This window comes from Danio aesculapii, chromosome 5, assembly GCF_903798145.1.
Source record: "Danio aesculapii chromosome 5, fDanAes4.1, whole genome shotgun sequence".
NCBI lineage: Eukaryota > Metazoa > Chordata > Actinopteri > Cypriniformes > Danionidae > Danio > Danio aesculapii.
The window spans coordinates 21,352,933-21,370,208 of NC_079439.1; the positions used below are offsets into that span (position 1 = coordinate 21,352,933).

Consider the following 17,276-nt stretch of genomic DNA (forward strand, 5'->3'; position numbering starts at 1 on the left):
GGAAGTGATTTTTTAAATTTTTTTTATTGTTTTTATGGGGTTTTCAGCATGACTATACAGGACAGTAGAGTTGAGACAGGAAAGTGTGGGGAGCAGAAATGATATGTCAGCGCACTTAACCACTATTCCACGGGTTCCCAATCTCGGTCCTGGAGGGCCGGTGTCCTGCTGATATTAGCTCCAACCCCAATCAGACACACATGGGCTAGCTAATCAAGCTCTTACTAGGCCAGGGGTGTCCAAACTCGAGTCCTGAAAGGCCTGCAGAGTTTAGCTCCAACTTACTTCAACACACCTGCTAGGAAGTTTCTAGTATATCTAGAAAGAGTCTTGATTAGCTGGTTTAGTTGTGTTTGATTAGGGTTGGAGCTAAACTCTCCAGAACACCGGCCCTCCAGGACTGAGTTTGTACATCCCTGTACTAGGCTTTCTAGAAACATCCTTGCAGGTGTGTTGAGGTTGAAGTTGGAGCTAAAATCTGCAGGACATCGGACCAAGTTTGAGAACCCCTGCACTAGGCTATTGGTGCCAACAGAATTTTACTGGAATATTGGGTTTTTTTTCCATGAGGGCTTCTGTTCACCGAAGTGCACAAAAATGTGTAGGCTGTTCTTATTTCTGTTGTTGTCAATAGAAGTGGTGCTTTTAAAAAAATAATATTAGCGCAGCGTAGCAAGGCATGGAGCGTGCGTTTTTTATTGCCTTATTCAGACTAGCAGCGACTTTGTAGCTGCCTGCCGCTCTGGGTGACGACCTGGTGCAAGTCTGTGTAGGTCTATACAGCATGAATAAATCCGACAACTAAGCTAGTTGAGAGAGAATCTGTGAGCTCTACTGGTGCTCAAGAAAGTCGCTCTTCATTTGCATAGAATTCTCAACTTTGTCGCGCTCGACACGCCCACCTGGTCGCCAACGGTCAATGTCGCTTGTGTAGATGGAGGTCACCGGAAGTCGCACGCTTTCTGTTGAAATGAATGGTCAATTGTTGCTTTGCCGCTGCGAGTTGCTTGTAGTGAGAATGAGGCTTAAAAGCTGTTGGAGAAGTTGGAGAAGCGCTCGCAGCTCAGCGTTTTCAGAACGGAGTTCACATTCCTGCAGTGGAAAAAATGTTTTGGTGGACACGCACCCTTACTCTTATAAATCATATAAATTCAGTGCAATGTAACAAAAAATACAATAATACAGTGAGGTTGGTATTTACATTGGCGCATGCAAGATTTTATTAAATAATTAATATATTGTTTTGTAATATAGTAACAGTATATATTCAAAAAGAGGGCAACACCAAAGCTACAAAAATGCCAATTTATTAAATTAAAAAGGCTGATACAAGGCGTGTAACGTTTTAAATTGAGTCAAATTGAACAAAATCGTCACTTGCTGATTAACTGGCGTCAAATGTCAACAGTAAAAACGGAATTTGCTGCGGTAGGAGAAGCTGCGTGAATCTTCTCTTCATTTAATAAATAACTTGCACCTCAGAAGGCGATGCAGACATGGTTCACTGATTCTGGAGGTCATTAATAATATAATAACACTAATACTGAAACGGCTAAGGCATTTTAGAATGACTAAAACAACATTTAAGATGTTGTACAATGTGCTCAGCCTGCAGGTTCGTCCATTCACACACATTTTGATCATCAAATGATCTTTTACAACAAAATCACATGACCTTTTTTAATGAGCATAGTGGAGTTTGCTTGGTAAAAGTGTTTCCATCGTAGTTTATGTGCATCTTTTCTCATTGAATAAAAAGTTTATCCTACTTAGTTATGCGCTTATGTTTTTTATGCGCATTTTCAAAATGTATGTGCATCTTGGCTTTTCCATCAACTATTTTTTTTATGTGCATATGCAAAATGCGCATAAAAATAGGTGGATGGAAACGTAGCTAGTGAGATGCGGTGTGCTCGAAACATTACACACCTTGTATTAGCCTTTTTAATTTAATAAATTGGCATGTTTGGAGCTTTGGTGTTGCTGCTTTTTTGAATATATATTTTTGCACTTTGTGGCTGAGCACCCATTTAAAGTGATCTGCGTTTGTGAATTTTTTTTATCATAAATTCATAAAATTATTATTGTTAGTGATTTTTATGCATTAAGAAATAGGAATTGAAAACATAGGATTTATTATTAAAATTTAATATTAGATTTTTTACAGTTTATGAGATACTTAGGGGTGAAAAAAACCTCCTAGACATGTTTTTGACCGTGAGATTCATCTCTGTGTGTGTCTGTGGAAACTTTACCAGTTGACGTGATCACAGAACCTTTGATAAGAAACAAAAAGCCTGGTTAATGCATCTGTTATATAGGCATGGGCAAGTAGATTTTGGTGGTATGATAACCTTGGATAAAAATATCACGGTTTCATTGATTACTGCTCTAAAATATATTCTTTTTAAATGTCTGGAAAAAAACGAAAGCTTTTCCTCCTTTGAACACAAGATATTTTATTTTAAGAAACATTTAATACTTTTGGAGCAGTAAACATGTCAGGCTAAATAATGAAAATGATTCATTGACTTCTGCTGTCTTCATTAGTTTCAAAACCAGATTTCTTTACGATTTTAAATGGTATCTTTGTATTTCTTTTCTGCTGGAGATACTGTTGTCATAAAAAACACAAAAGTAAAAATCATACACATACCTTAGGAACATTGTAGCAGAAAATTCGGGCAGTTTTAAAACCTTGACTTTTCCAAACCACGGTATACCTTGAAAACGGTTATCCTCCCAAGCCTACTGTTATATGATATTTGATCATGTTCTGGTGTCAACATGCCTTTATTTACCATCAGCTGGTCAATTACAGCTTGAGTTGAAGTACTTGAGGTTTAACATTATGCAGCATACTTTACCAATGTTTTATAAACGCGATTTTATACACGCATCTATGCTCTCACGCTGAGTTTGAGCAACACGAATGTGAAGTTTGCGAGTGTGTGTGAGTAAGCGGTGCCTTGTACAGCGGTTACACCATAACTGTGAACTATTTATGAACACGAAACCCTGTCAGAGTGTGTGCTTTAATGTTAAAAACATGAGCAGGCTCATAATATACAGACCATCTCCACCTCTACACTCAGCAATACACTGTATGTTAATATGGATGTCGGTCATGCTACAGAATTGCCGGTACTCGCATCTGAAGCTTTGTTTTTTGTCCTGTAGATGATTGCCTGAAACGATTTTGGTTGATTGAAAAAGTATCAACACTTTAATCTTCCTTATGAGGCCTGAATATGAAAATTGAGAGGAGAAATGAGCCAGAAAGTTCTTTAGTGTCATGACCTTGTAACATTTTAAAAGGAATAGTTTCATTTACTCTCACTCAGGACAACCAAGAGATTAGTACAGAAGTCTAGCTGAAACTGTTTCTTGGTGATTCGTCCAGTGCTTTTCAGTGGCAAGTTGCACATTGGGGGTTCAAAAAAAAACATGTACAGCAGGGCTCGAAATTAACATTTTGCTTGGTAGCACTGGTGCTCCTAACTTTAAAAATTTAGAAGCACCAGCCAATTATGAGCACCGTTAAGTTTTATATTAACAGACTTAGTGCGTTTGAAATGAACACTAATCAAAACTAACACAAACAAACAAACAAACAAATAAAAAATGAATGCACCCACCAGCCCTACATGCACTGCTTGGCATTAATAAAACATTAATAACTGTGCTGTGTTCTCACGGGTGGTGTCTGATATTGCACAGATGCTATTGACATACTTATTATTTGCATACGTCATCTTAATAGCAATACCGGACTTTTCATGAGCTGCTGTATTAATTTAATCTTAGTGAATGCAAGCCCTTTTGCAATGGTATACTCAGTGGTGCATATTATATATAGCTGCCACTTGCATGGCTGACAGCATCCTGATGATTAAATGAGGGTGTAAACAGAACCTCTCATGCTTAAAATGTGTAGATGTGGCAAACAGTTACCTGCAAACTTCCTCACATCAGCTTTACAGTGAATGCTATAGTCATTTTCATAGCGGACTTTAACCCACTGGGACTCTTTTATCTGCTCTTCGAAAAGTGTAAATTGTGGATTAACATTCATCACATGATCACTAATCAGATGTGCCATTATTTGACACTTTAGGTAGTTTCTAAGACAAAATCTGTCAGTGTTGTTTCCATTCTCTCATCTTCAGCCCTCTACATTTTCGCAGCTGTCGCTCCCTGTCATCTGAAGGCAGAAGGCATTGACTGAGTGATTGACAGCTGATATTAACCAATCCATTTGCGTTCAGTTCTAGAGCAGTGAGCCAATCAGATGAGCTTGAAGGTGAAGCAAGCATTGTGGGTAGAGCTGGGCAATATTGCAAAAAAAATAATCACAATATCATGTTTCATATCATTCAATATGGATAATTATTGAATATTTTTGTAATTGTTTAATACATTTTTTTACAAGGTTTGTGCAACTAAGATAGATCAACATCTGTAAGGTGTCAATAATAATGATACAGTAAACCTCAAACTCTGTAAACAACACAAATGATGATCATCAAATCTGAGCTTTAAAGTAAAGGAACCCTTCATCAGTATTCAAATACATATTGCAACATTATAAATTGTGAAGTTTGATGACTACATTACCCACTATGCTGAAAACCCTTTCAGATGGGGAGCTAGTGGCTGGGATGCACAAGAAAAGAAACCAAAAAGCCACTCTGGCGACATCCTTACATCCTTTTTTATTTACAATCTCCCCACTGCTGCTGCAATACGGAACTCATTTTTTTGCATGTGTTGTTATTCTGACCTGAAGGGACAGGTGTGCACGTGCTTTGTGTTTGTTTGAGGTGATAAGTCTGTTGTTATTACTGAAATGAGTATATTCCATACTAAGTGTGAAGCAGATTGTTTAGTTTTAGCGCTCAGGGCTTTCTGAAAAGTTCAGATGTTTTTCAACCAGGTGTCCTGGAAAATGCACAACGCTCCCATGCACATCACATGCTCACCTCTATTGGATATGACAAACTTTTACATCCCAAGCTTGTTGGCATTGCTTCCAAGGCGTGCGCTCAGCAGCCACATTTTAATAAAACTATAGTGCTTCATACCGAAACTACATACCAAACTATTATTATCATCGATATTTTATTATGTTCGGTCAATAAATACTGATATCGATTTTATCTCCCAGCTTTAATTGCAGGCTTTGTTTACTGCAGCAAGCTGATATGTCAACTGTTTTAAACTATTCCTAAACGCTGTGTTTGGCATTTTAGGTGCAAAGATGCATTCTGCGTGAATGTCTCCTAAATCTGCGCATGCAGTGAACATTTTATAGTGAAAACCGGACGCACAGCAACAATTTTATGCACTCGCACAAATTATTTTGAGGTCACATAGATAAAATTTCGCCCGCATATGCAACCAAAATCGTCGCAATTTCGAGCCCTGTACAGGCAAAATAAAATGAATAACTGTAGCTTATTACAAAATATTAAGACATTATGAAGCAAAACACACGTCTTTACAACATTATTTACAACTTTTTTTGTACCATTTTAACTTTTTTACATTATTTACATCAGTGTTTCTCAACCACATTTCTGGAGGACCACCAGCTCTGCGCATATTCCATGTCTCCTTAACCAAACACACCTGATTCAGATCATCAGCTCACTAGCAAATACTGAAAGACCTGTAATGGAGACATCATAAACATGCAGTGCTGGTGATCCTCCAGGAACGTGGTTGAGAAACACTGATTTACAACATGTAATCGTCAGCATTTTTGTCTTCAGCATTCACTGGTATTAAATTATTATAATTTTTTTTGCCTATATATGTTTTTTTTTACTCTCAAAGCCATTGATTTGCATTATGAAAATCACCAAGGATCCCAGAATGAGCAAAAATAGTCAAATTCAGTCAAACTTTACAATAAGGTTGCATTTTTTAAAGGTGACCTATTATGCCCAGATGTAAAATAAGTCTCTAGGATCAAAATACTCAAGAAACAGCATTTTATAGCTCTTTAAAATGGCACCTTTTAGGCTTTGATCCAAATTGCACTGTTTTTATGACTGTCACTTTAAATTCAAATTAGCTTGTTCTCCCAGCCCTGTTTGGAAAAGAGGGTGGAGCTTAAAAATGCCTACGCGTTAGCAGAGCAGCAGATTCAAAAAGGCTGCTTCTCACTCAGGGCTGTCTATGCTAATGAGGGAGAGATCCTCACTTATGTGCAGGGCTTTCTCCATTCTGATGACTCTGGAGAATGTCAAAATGTTTCTGCAGACTGTTTTCATCAAGTGTGATTATAAAAAAGGAATTAATACATTTTTGTCACTGTTTTGTCCATTATTTGTTCATGTTAGTAAAAACATGAACTAACTAAGGCAACCTTATTGTAAAGTGTTATTAACAATACTTTAATGTTCTATTGAGGTAATCCTGAGGTAAATAGCCAGAAAAGTGTCAATTTTGGGTGAACTGACCCTTATTTGCTGCCATGTTGTGTCTGATGCCATATTGAGGTCAAATCAGAGTCAGAGGATACAGATTAAATGTGTATTGTCTTGTGTCATCAACATCAAGTGCCTTACCCAGAAGCACTATAGAGGCATTGCTCTGTTTGACTCCCATTTGATAACATTGCCAGTCCAGCAAAGAGGCCAGTGGCTCACACTGACATTCCTTTCTAAAATCGCAATATTATATTAGAGAATAACGCTAATCATACACACTGCAAGCGTTTCCAGTTGCCAGATTTTGTTGGGTTTCCTTTCTTAGTGAGCGGGGAAGGATTTTATGTTATCCACGTATGAAGTGATAACCAAAGTTAAGCGTTGAATCAATTGTTAATAAATAAATGCCACATTATTTGTTGATGCTGTTGCTTGTGGAGCTGCCATAGATTTAAGCTGTTTGCTTGGGAGAACTGGTGACTGGTGAGAAGTGGCTTTTTTTTTATTAATTCCAGAATGTTACACTGGTTGTTCTGTTCCCAAAACATCCGTAGAGTTTCCTGTAGGTGGATATGGAGCGTTTTGTAAATGAGCAATGCGGTTTAATTGCAAAAAAATCTTGTCACCATTGTCATTGCTATTAAGTATGCAGTAATTGTTTTGTGTACTGCAGATTTGCTGTAGTTTCAACGCATATTGCACTTTGTACATTTTGTTGAGATGATGTACTGTATGTGTTTATTATGAGAATAAACTTTTTTTCATTGGACTTGGATTGTTTTTATCATTTTACAGGTGAAATGCTTTTATCTATGGCTTTTTTCGACTCTAGTATGTTATTATGTCATGATAGTGTGCCATCTGTGCTGTATATTTTGGCCTGGTTGTGCTTATGCAACTTCTGACTGGATCTCCGTGTGTGTTTGTGACGTCAGCGGTTTTACTGCAGGCTTTGAGGAAAGACAGGGTGATTAATCTATCAAGTCTTCTCAGAATATGATCGCTCCACACACTTCATTCAGTGATGAAATGCAGCTTTTGTAGCAAAAAGAAAGTTATGATAGTGGATTTGTTTTCTTGTTTATGACTGAAGAGCAGAGACGTGTTTTTATTTTGTATTTCAGAATTACTATACAGTCATTTAGTGATGCAAAATGTTAAAAAGTCATTTGAATATATATGAATATATCTGCAAACAAATAATGCTTGGATGTGCTCTGCTAACATTTTTGGACACAGAAAGTGTAAGTGCTATTATTGTTTCTAACATTTAATGTGTTTTATCAGTTTAAACCAGACCCATGTATTTTTATAAGTTCAGATGTGTGCTTGTAAATAATAATAATAATAAAATAGCAATGCATTTATGTGTACGTTAAAGACTTTTTTCAAGAGTCAGAACTATGTAATAAAGCTTTACATTACAGAAGCCACTCAAAATAAATGTCATTCATTGTAACACTAGTTTGCATACCAAATATATATTTTTGGGAGGAAATCATTTGAGGACATATTCTGAAGTACTAATTAAATACCCCGACATGAATGGTCATTTGAATTATTTATACTTTACTTTATCCTTCAAAAACAGTATTATACATGTATATAGAAGTAATGCAATGGTATTTATACATCTTTTAGTGTCCAAATAACTAAATAATTAGTTGCCTTAAAATTTAAGTTGAATCACATTAGCCCTACAAGTAAATTTAACTTGCATTAACTTATATTAACGCATATAAACTAAACTTGAAACATGATTAACTTTGCTTGAAATAAAAAAAAAAAAAAAAATATATATATATATATATATATATATATATATATATATATATATATATATATATATATATATATATATATATATATATGTGTGTGTGTGTGTGTGTATGTGTATATGTGTGTGTGTATATATGTGTATGGCCTTTTCTGGAATGAAACTTTTCCATGTGTATTAAAGTTTCTCCATGGAACCACTTATGCCAATAAACAACTATTTTTTTTTTTAAATGGATTAGTTCATCCAACAATGTAAATTATCTTAGGCCACGCCTAAAAATATCTTCAGGCCACGCCTTGTTGCAACAATTTCTCAAACTGCGTCTCAGTCTCTCAGCATCAAGGAAACAGCCAACAATGGTCTCAAACTCAATTCCTGGAGGGCTGCAGCTCTGCATAGTTTAGGTCCAACCACTTCCAACTCACACCTGATTAATAATCTCTAGTAGCCTTGATTAATTGCATCAGCTGTGTTTGATTAGTGTTGGCGCAAAACTGTGCAGAGCTGCGGCCCTCCAGGAATCCAGTTTGAGACCCGGAGAGCAGCAGCTTTTACTTGTCAGTGAGTTCACATGGCTCCAGAATAGCGTAAAACTGAAAATGAAACAGTGGATTTTACGTTCTTTTTTAAATTTCAGCTGATTTCTTCAACCTGATCTCACGAGGAAACGTAACATTTAACATGTATGAATTCAAACAAAATATACTATTTTTAAAAAGAGGCATGGCAACGTAAACCTTAAACCCAATCGTCGTTAGAGGAGGAGCAAATCGTACTAAATTGTACAAATTCATACAAATAAGACACTAAATCAAAAAGTTACGAATTGCTGTGAGATAGCGTTGGATTTCTTATTTACCTTTAACCTATTGAAAATAAACATGGTCATGTACAATGTGTTAAATGATAAAATATATAAATGTTTAATATTCTATTGTTGAGGGCTAAAAGTTCAAAATCAAAAATCAAGTTCAAAATCAAATTATGTTATTAATAGGGCCACACCGAATCTGCGCACACAGAAATCCGCAGATTTTTAGCCCATCGAGTCTATTTATTTACTTGTATAAAGTGTGTACATTTATATTTATTCAGTGTTTAAATTAATTTTAGTAATATTATTAACATGAAAATGTTCAGTTGTTTTATTTACAATCCAGTTTGTAAAGTAATATGCTCTGTTTTTAGTAGATACAGTATATTATAAGACTTGCTTTGTTTACCAAAGTCAATCTAATTGGATTTGCATTGTAAACATTAAATAAAGGTTTAAAAGGTGTTATTTTCTTATTTTATATATTAAGGTTTTAGTTACGATACTCCCAAAATCATTCCGCATAAAACTGCAGATTCTTTACAAAACTCTGCAGAAATATCAAAAAATGTCTGCAGATTCTGTCTGGCCCTGGTTTTTTTTTATAACTTAATGGTTGTGAACACATTTGTCAAGTATTCACAACCATCCATAACAGCAGACAGCAGTTCAACCCTCAAGCGTTGTATTGGCCATAGAAATGGAGCGACCTGATCTGACGCAAAAAAAAACATTGACGAACAAAACGTTTTTACAGGTTTTTACAGCTTCATGTAATTGCATTTGAACCACTGAAGTCACGTGTTTTGGGTCCCGTTTCTGGACTTTGAAGGTCTCTGGAGTGTTGCTGACTATGAAGTATGAGAGCGCTTATGGATTTCATCTAAAATATCTTCATTATCTTCCGAAGCCGAACAAAGGATGGATTCACTGTAAGAAAATGCACTGAAAAAAATAAAATCACCATTTGTTCAGCACACTGTACTTTTCTGTCATATATTTAAGAATTGTGAATAACTATTGATCTACTTAAAAATATATGTTATGTCAACAATATTCGCTAAAATGTTATGTCTACATGTTTAACAGAGTTTCTGGACAAACTTTTTTTGTGTTGAACAGGAATGTTGATATTTAAATGATTTGCCCATGCATGACATGACGATCGAAAACTGTGGCACAGTCGCCTCACAGCAAGAAAGTCGCTGGTCCGAGCCCCAGCTGGGTCAGTTGGCATCCCCATGTTCGCATGGGTTTTCTTCAGGTGCTCCAGTTTCCCCCACAGTCCAAAGACATGCAGTACAGGTGCGAATGGGTGTTTTCCAGTACTGGGTTTCAGATGGAAGGGCATTCGCTGTGTAAAACATATGCTGGATAAGCTCCATTCAATAAGTTCAACTGTGGTGACCCCTGATGATTAAAGGGACTAAGTGAAGGAAAATGAATGAATGAATTGAATGATTAAAAACAGGATTATATGCTAACTCGTACTAATTACTTATTTTGCAAATTTGAAAAAAATCATCCACTAAACAGAAAAAAATTACTCAAAGGCAGTAACTGTTGCTTCAGTTGATATGACAAGAATATCTTTATTAGTAAAATACAATAATCAACATTGCATGAATAAACTAAATTAGGTAAGCTGAACAAAATATTGTTACTGAGAAGAACTAAAAATCAGTTGTTGAGACAAGTTCTTACTGCATCAAGTTGCCTTGTTTTTTAATGTTTTCTTAGTTATTTATATTTACACACTCAAAAAAAATATATTTTTAGTTCGTTCAAACTACTTATTTAAAATGAGCTCAAACAACACATATAATAAATTTTTATGTTCAATCCACATAAATTTTTTAAAAGTGTTAAGTTAACTTAATCGATTTATGCTAAGACAACATGAATGAATTGTGTGGAACCCTGCATTTTTACAGTGCAGTGTGAAGGGTTCCACAAATTATTCATGTTGTCTTAGCACAAATCTATTAAGTTGATTTAACAAATGTGAGTGTGTTGAACATAAACAATTAAGTTTCCCTCCAAAATCTCAAGAATTGTGTTGTTTCAGCTCATTTTATATTAGTAGTTTGAACAAGAAGCAAAAATATGAATGTTGGAATGAAATGAAGTTGATTATTGAATAACATCATTTAAATCTGGGGGTACTAACCCTTTAGGGGTGTTAAATAAAAATAAAATAAAAATCACATTCACCAGGTTCACTCTAATATTTATTTTTGCTGCTTGTTCAAACTTCTTATTTAAAATGAGCTGAAACAACACACAATTCTGGAGATTTTTTTTTTTTTGGGGGGGGGGCGTAATTGTTATTTACTTCAATTAGTTGTTAACTTAATGGATTTGTGTTGGGACAAAATAAATCCTGCATTTTTCACAGCTTTCTTCCACATCAGCCTGCAGCTCTTCTTCTTCTGTGTGGCCTGTTTTCTACAGTGACCGATGCGTGCTGAAGTCATTCCTCCTTTATTATTATCTGAGAGAAAACGAGAGCATCCTGTTATGATGGTTGCCATTGTTACCAGACGCAAAACAGGGAGATTTGCTCAGCTTTGTTCCCTTGTTTTTGCAGCCTCTCTTTGGGCAAAAACTTTAGTCTGTATCTCTCCGCACGATCACAACTCCCTCTTCACTTCAGCTCGTGAATCATATCAGGAAACGTTCACTAAACTTTAGCAGTAGAGGCTGGTACGCGACTGTAATAGGATGGTGCCAAACTGACCCCTGTTCCACTCACATCTGTATTCATGACTATTGTCTGAGTTTATGCTTGAGCTGCAGGGGTTTAGTCGCCTGTACAGTCACCGCTATTTTTAGACAGTCTCATGCCTACTTTGTATCTTTGCACCCTTGCTGGAATGTGTGTTGTTTTTGATCAAAAGAGTTGTAAAGGCCCAGAAGAATTGAATGTGAAGCGAACAAAGAGGAAAGGAGATTTACTATGGAGTGCTCTGCGGACACATGAGCTGTAAGAGAATATTAACAGATAAAGCTGCTGTAGGATAAAAGAGGCGACTGATGATGATGATGATGTCATGATTCTGTGATTTGAATAAAGCCCTTTGCTTTGAGAGTCAATAAAGCAAGGCCTCAGTGCTGAGATTGATCTGTTAATAGTAATAGTGTTAAGTCAGATGTTTTAATAGGCAAACGTTCACCAAACAATGAGAGGTCTGTCAGCCTTTACTCAATCTCATGTTGTTTTAAAACTGGCTTTCTCTTTCATGGAACATAGTATGAGCTGTTAGGGTCTGTGCGTTGATTTTTTTCCAATATCAAAAAATCCAAAGCCACTTTTTTTATTATCCTCCTTACACTGGCTGCCTGTTAAGTTTTGTATTGAATTTAAAATATTGCTTCTTACCTATAAACCTTTAAATAATCTAGCTCCTGTTTATTTAACCAACCTTCTGTCTCGCTACAATCCAACTCGCTCTTTAAGATCTCAAAACTCAGGGCTTCTGGTAGTACCTAGAATAGCAAAGTCGAGTAAAGGAGGTAGAGCCTTCTCATTTATGGCTCCTAAACTCTGGAATAGCCTTCCTGATAATGTCCGAGGTTCAGACACACTCTCACAGTTCAAAACTAGATTAAAGACCTATCTTTTTAGTAAAGCATACACTCAATGCATCCCATAGCGGTATGTTGCATGATGCAGGTTTTTGCATCTCGTTTATATACACTATGTACAGCAGCTACACTAATTATTCTCTTTATTCTCAATTTCCACCTAGGGATACTCATCCCGAGGCCCCCAGAGATTATGCAGTGCCATTGATGTGATCCAAGACCTGTGAAGAGACGATCCCAAGGTTTCCACGTTTCTGGACCAGGCCGTATCCTGAGCAGCTGCTCTGGTGGTCATGGAGGAGTAGAGAGCATGTGTCTGATTCATGTGAGGCTCTAGGGACAGTCTTCGCTGACGTCCAGTGTTCTCCAGCCTCCAGCGCCTAGACTGCAGCTCTGCACAAGATGTCTGGCCATAGGAGAAATAGTCGTGCCCAACTGAGCCTGGTTTCTCCCAAGGTTTTTTTCCCTTCTTTTTTTCCTCGCCGCTGTTGCCACTGGCTTAAATAGTTCGGGACTTGTAGAGCTACGCATCGATGGATTACTCTTCAGTGTTTGGACTCTCAGCAGTGAATATTAAAACACATTGAACTGAACTTAACTAAACTGAACTGAACTTAAATTCTGAAAGCTGGACTGACACTTTTTCAATTCCCTATAATCTCTGAAGCTGCTTTGAGATTCTTCACAAAACCAAAAATGTCAATTAATCAACTTTAAATTTGAGACTGGATAAATAACTTTGGATGAATAAACGTTCCCATGAATGTTAAAGAGATCAAAATGGCATCATATTTGTCAATGGAAAAGATCACATACATCAGGGGTGCCCACACTCTGTCTTGGAGGGCCGGTGTCCAGGAGAGTTTAGCTCCAACCCTAATCAACAAACCTAAACCAGCTAATCAAGCTCTTACTAGGTATACTAGAAACTTCCAGGCAGGTGTGCTGAAGCAAGTTGGAGCTAAAGTCAGCAAGACACCGGCCCTCCAGGACCGACTTTGGACACCCTTGGCATACATTGTCAAAAAAAACCTAAATGTATCTTGAGACCTTTTAATAACTTCCTAAAGTACAGTGTAAATGTTGGTAGTCTGCTACGACAAGAACAAGCTCTGAGGGAGTAGGGTAGTATCATGGTCTAAACATAGACTTGGGAAACACTCTTTACCTAATTTGAACATTCATTCATTCATCTTGTCGGCTTAGTCGCATTATTCATCAGGGGTTGCCACTGCAGAATGAACCGCCAACTTATCCAGCATATGTTTTATGCAGCAGATGCCCTTGCTGCAACCCAGTACTGGGAAACATCCATACACACTCATTCACACACATACACTACTGATTTAGTTATTCATGTGCATGTGTTTGGACTGCAAGAAAAAGCGGAGCACCTGGAGGAAACCCACGCAAACACGGGGAGAACATGCAAACTCCACACAGAAACGCCAACTGACCTAGCCGGGGCTCGAATCAGCACATTCTTACTGTGAGGCGATCGCACCAACCATGTCGCCCGATTTAAACATATCTCCCTTGTTTTTTCTTTTGTTCTTGTTTTGTTTTTTATTTTTTGTTTTTTAGGGAACAGGGTTGATGGGAGGGGGAATAGGGTGTAAAATGTTTGCTGTGTCTACTATTATTCTGTAACTGTGTAGTCTGTTGTGAAATGCAAACTGAAAAAGTATAAATATATTGTACAAAAAAGAGATAGTTGACCCAAAAGTGAAAATTTCCTGATCATACTCGCACTCAAGTGATTCCAAACATTTATGAGCTTCTTTCTCCTGTTGAACAGAAAAGAAGATATTTGAAAGAATGTTTGGGGAAAAAACAGCTATTGACATGCCTAGTAGGAACCTATATGGAAGTCAATACTGACTTTCCCCCCACATTCTTCAGTATATCTTCCTTAGTGTCCAACAGAAGAAAGAAACAGATGAGTAAATGAGGACAGAATTTTCATTTTTGGGTGAACTATCTCTTAAAGATACCTCATGGAACCATACGCCATATAAATGGACCCCAAACAATAACAATGCAATTTTAAAACTTCCAAAGATCACCAAGTCATCTTTTATGGTGCTTTTTTCCACTTTTGGCCTCTTTGTTCTCCATCAGCTTTTACAGAATTGAACACAGCAGTGTGAACATTCTGCTAAACATCTCTTTTTTTGTGTTCCGCAGTAATGAGATCACAGAGAGTGAATAACGATGTCAAAAATGTCACTTTTGAGTGATGTATACTTTCAGCATAGTTACTGAATCAGACAGTTGTTGTGCTTCCACACAGCCAGAGGACTAACTTACTGCATTAGGCAAATGTGACTGTGACATCACAAGAGAGTAATAAAAGCCCATTTGCCAGCAGAACTCAGCCAGAACATCCATCCATCCAACAAAGAGTGGTCTTGTCCTGCAGTTTTTACGGTGCCGTTACGGGACTATCGGTGAGTCTCCACTTGTTTACTTCACACAGCTTTGTTACCTCAGAAGTTGATCCTAGGATGTACCATGCATTGAGCACCACAAAGTTGGTGGGATTTTCATTTGAACACTTGTCGATTGAGACTATAAGCTTTCTGAGACAGCGGGGAGATGTTTGATATGGTTGTTGTTCAGCTGTTTTGGATTTTTCACATACGGGAGAGGCAGAGAGGCACAAGGAAATCAAGTGACTTGCCTTAAGTGTCAGGGTGACGGATGCAGCACAATGGAGCAGTTGTGGAGCTTTAAGATGGGATGACCTTCCTCAGCAATCCTGCCGCTGTCCGCAAGCACTTTACTGAAAAATAGTGAGGGGGAAAAATAGACGGGTGAATATTTGATCATGCTACACTCTTGTTAAACAATAGCTGTCTGAAAGCAGAGATCTTACAAGATAAGGTAAGAAGAGACAACGCAGTGGCTTTATGAGCAAACGAAACGTCTATTCTAGTCTGTCTCGGGACTAAATGGAAAACATCACTGTGCAGCCACGTTTCAACTTGGCCGAACTCTGTCATATGACAAAGGAAGCCTCCAGTTGTGCGTGTGAGTTCCTGTAAATGTGTTTGTGAGGGATGACAAGAGCTAGACGCTGGAGCAGATGAGCAGGAAACACATTGTGGACATTTTGAATGTTTCTACATTTGCTAAATGAAGAGGCCTTGCATTGCTAAGCTTCATGAGAAAATATCTGTTGTTAAGACGGATTCACTAGACGCCATGTCTGACATAATCTTAATTTAAAAATGAAGAGATGATGGGACATAGAGTAGCTCCTCCCCTTTTAAAAAACAGCAAATAGCGTTTCGTTTTTAATCACAGCTCTGACAGTGGGAGTGGTTGAGCTCAAGCGTTTTAAAATGAGAAGTGTCTTGAAGGGGGCGGGGCATGTCAGATACTAGAGAGCTAGAGATATGTTACCAAACTGAAGTATGAGGTCACGTGAAAGAAATTTGTTGATTCATTTAGGCGGAAGTGACAAACTGCAAGCTTTGGATGTTTATATTAGTTTTATATTTTCTAAACGCAAATTTTATCAATGTTTTGGAGCACACTAGCTTATAAATATCCTAAAAACTAACAGACAGAAACTAACATCACATTTGTTTTAGTTTTAATTTCACGGGACCTTGAAAGGCACAATATGTACGATTTTTAAAATTAAGCTATTCAAATACCACTAGAACAGAGTTATATACATTGCTGACTAATGTACTTGCATCATCCTAAATGTTTTGAAGAATGTTCAAATGCAGAGAAACCTTGGGTTTCTACTAAACAGTAGTCTAAAACTTGACAAACAAATAAGTAAAATAGTAAGTTCAAGTTTTTATCATCTACGACGACTAGCCAAAGTGAAACCCTTCTTAAGCAGGAAGGGTTTTGAAGCAACTATTCATGCTTTTATTTCCACACGATTAGATTATTGTAATTCTTTTTTATATTGGTATACCTTTGTCTTTGATTTCTAGACTTCAAATGGTCCAAAATGCGGGAGCCCATTTGCTCACGAGTAGCCACAAATATCACTATATCACACCAATGCTGCAATCACTACACTGGTTGCCGGTTCATTTCCGAATAGCCTATAAAATTTTACTCTTTGTTTATAAAACTTTGTATAACCTATCTTTCTGATGTGATCACTACTAAGGCCCAAACCCAATCGCTTAGATCAAATTCCAAAACTCCGGGTTGGAGGAAAGTCCTTACCCCATGTGGAGGAGTTCAAGTATCTTGGGGTTTTGTTCACGAGTGAGGGAAGGATGGAACGTGGGATTGACAGGCGGATTGGTGCAGTGGTAATGCGGTTGATGTACCGGTCTGTTGTGGTAAAGAAGGAGCTGAGCCGAAAGGCAAAGCTCTCGATTTACCGGTCAATCTACGTTCCTACTCTCACCTATGGTCACCAGCTTTGGGTCATGACCGAAAGCACAAGATCTCGGATACAAGCGGCCGAAATTAGTTTCCTTCGCAGGGTGGCATGACGCACCCTTATAGAAAGAATGAGGAGCTCTGCCACCTGGGAGGAGCTCGGAGTAGAGCCGCTGCTCCTCTGCATTGAGAGAAGTCAGCTGAGGTGGCTCGGGCATCTGTTTCGGATGCCTCCTGGACGCCTACCTAGGGAGGTGTTACAGGCATGTCCCACTAGGAGGAGGCAACACGGGGA

General features: G+C 37.6%; 1 protein-coding gene across 1 annotated transcript in view; it reads left to right on the top strand.

Annotated features, from left to right (window-relative positions):
- Positions 1-15,017: 15,017 nt before the first annotated feature.
- The window catches only part of LOC130228996 (coronin-1C-A), a 116,066-nt gene continuing 113,807 nt past the window's right edge, over positions 15,018-17,276 (top strand). The window contains exon 1 of the mRNA XM_056457540.1: positions 15,018-15,069. The gene's annotated coding sequence lies outside the window, so the exon portion shown is untranslated. The remainder of the gene's footprint in view (positions 15,070-17,276) is intronic.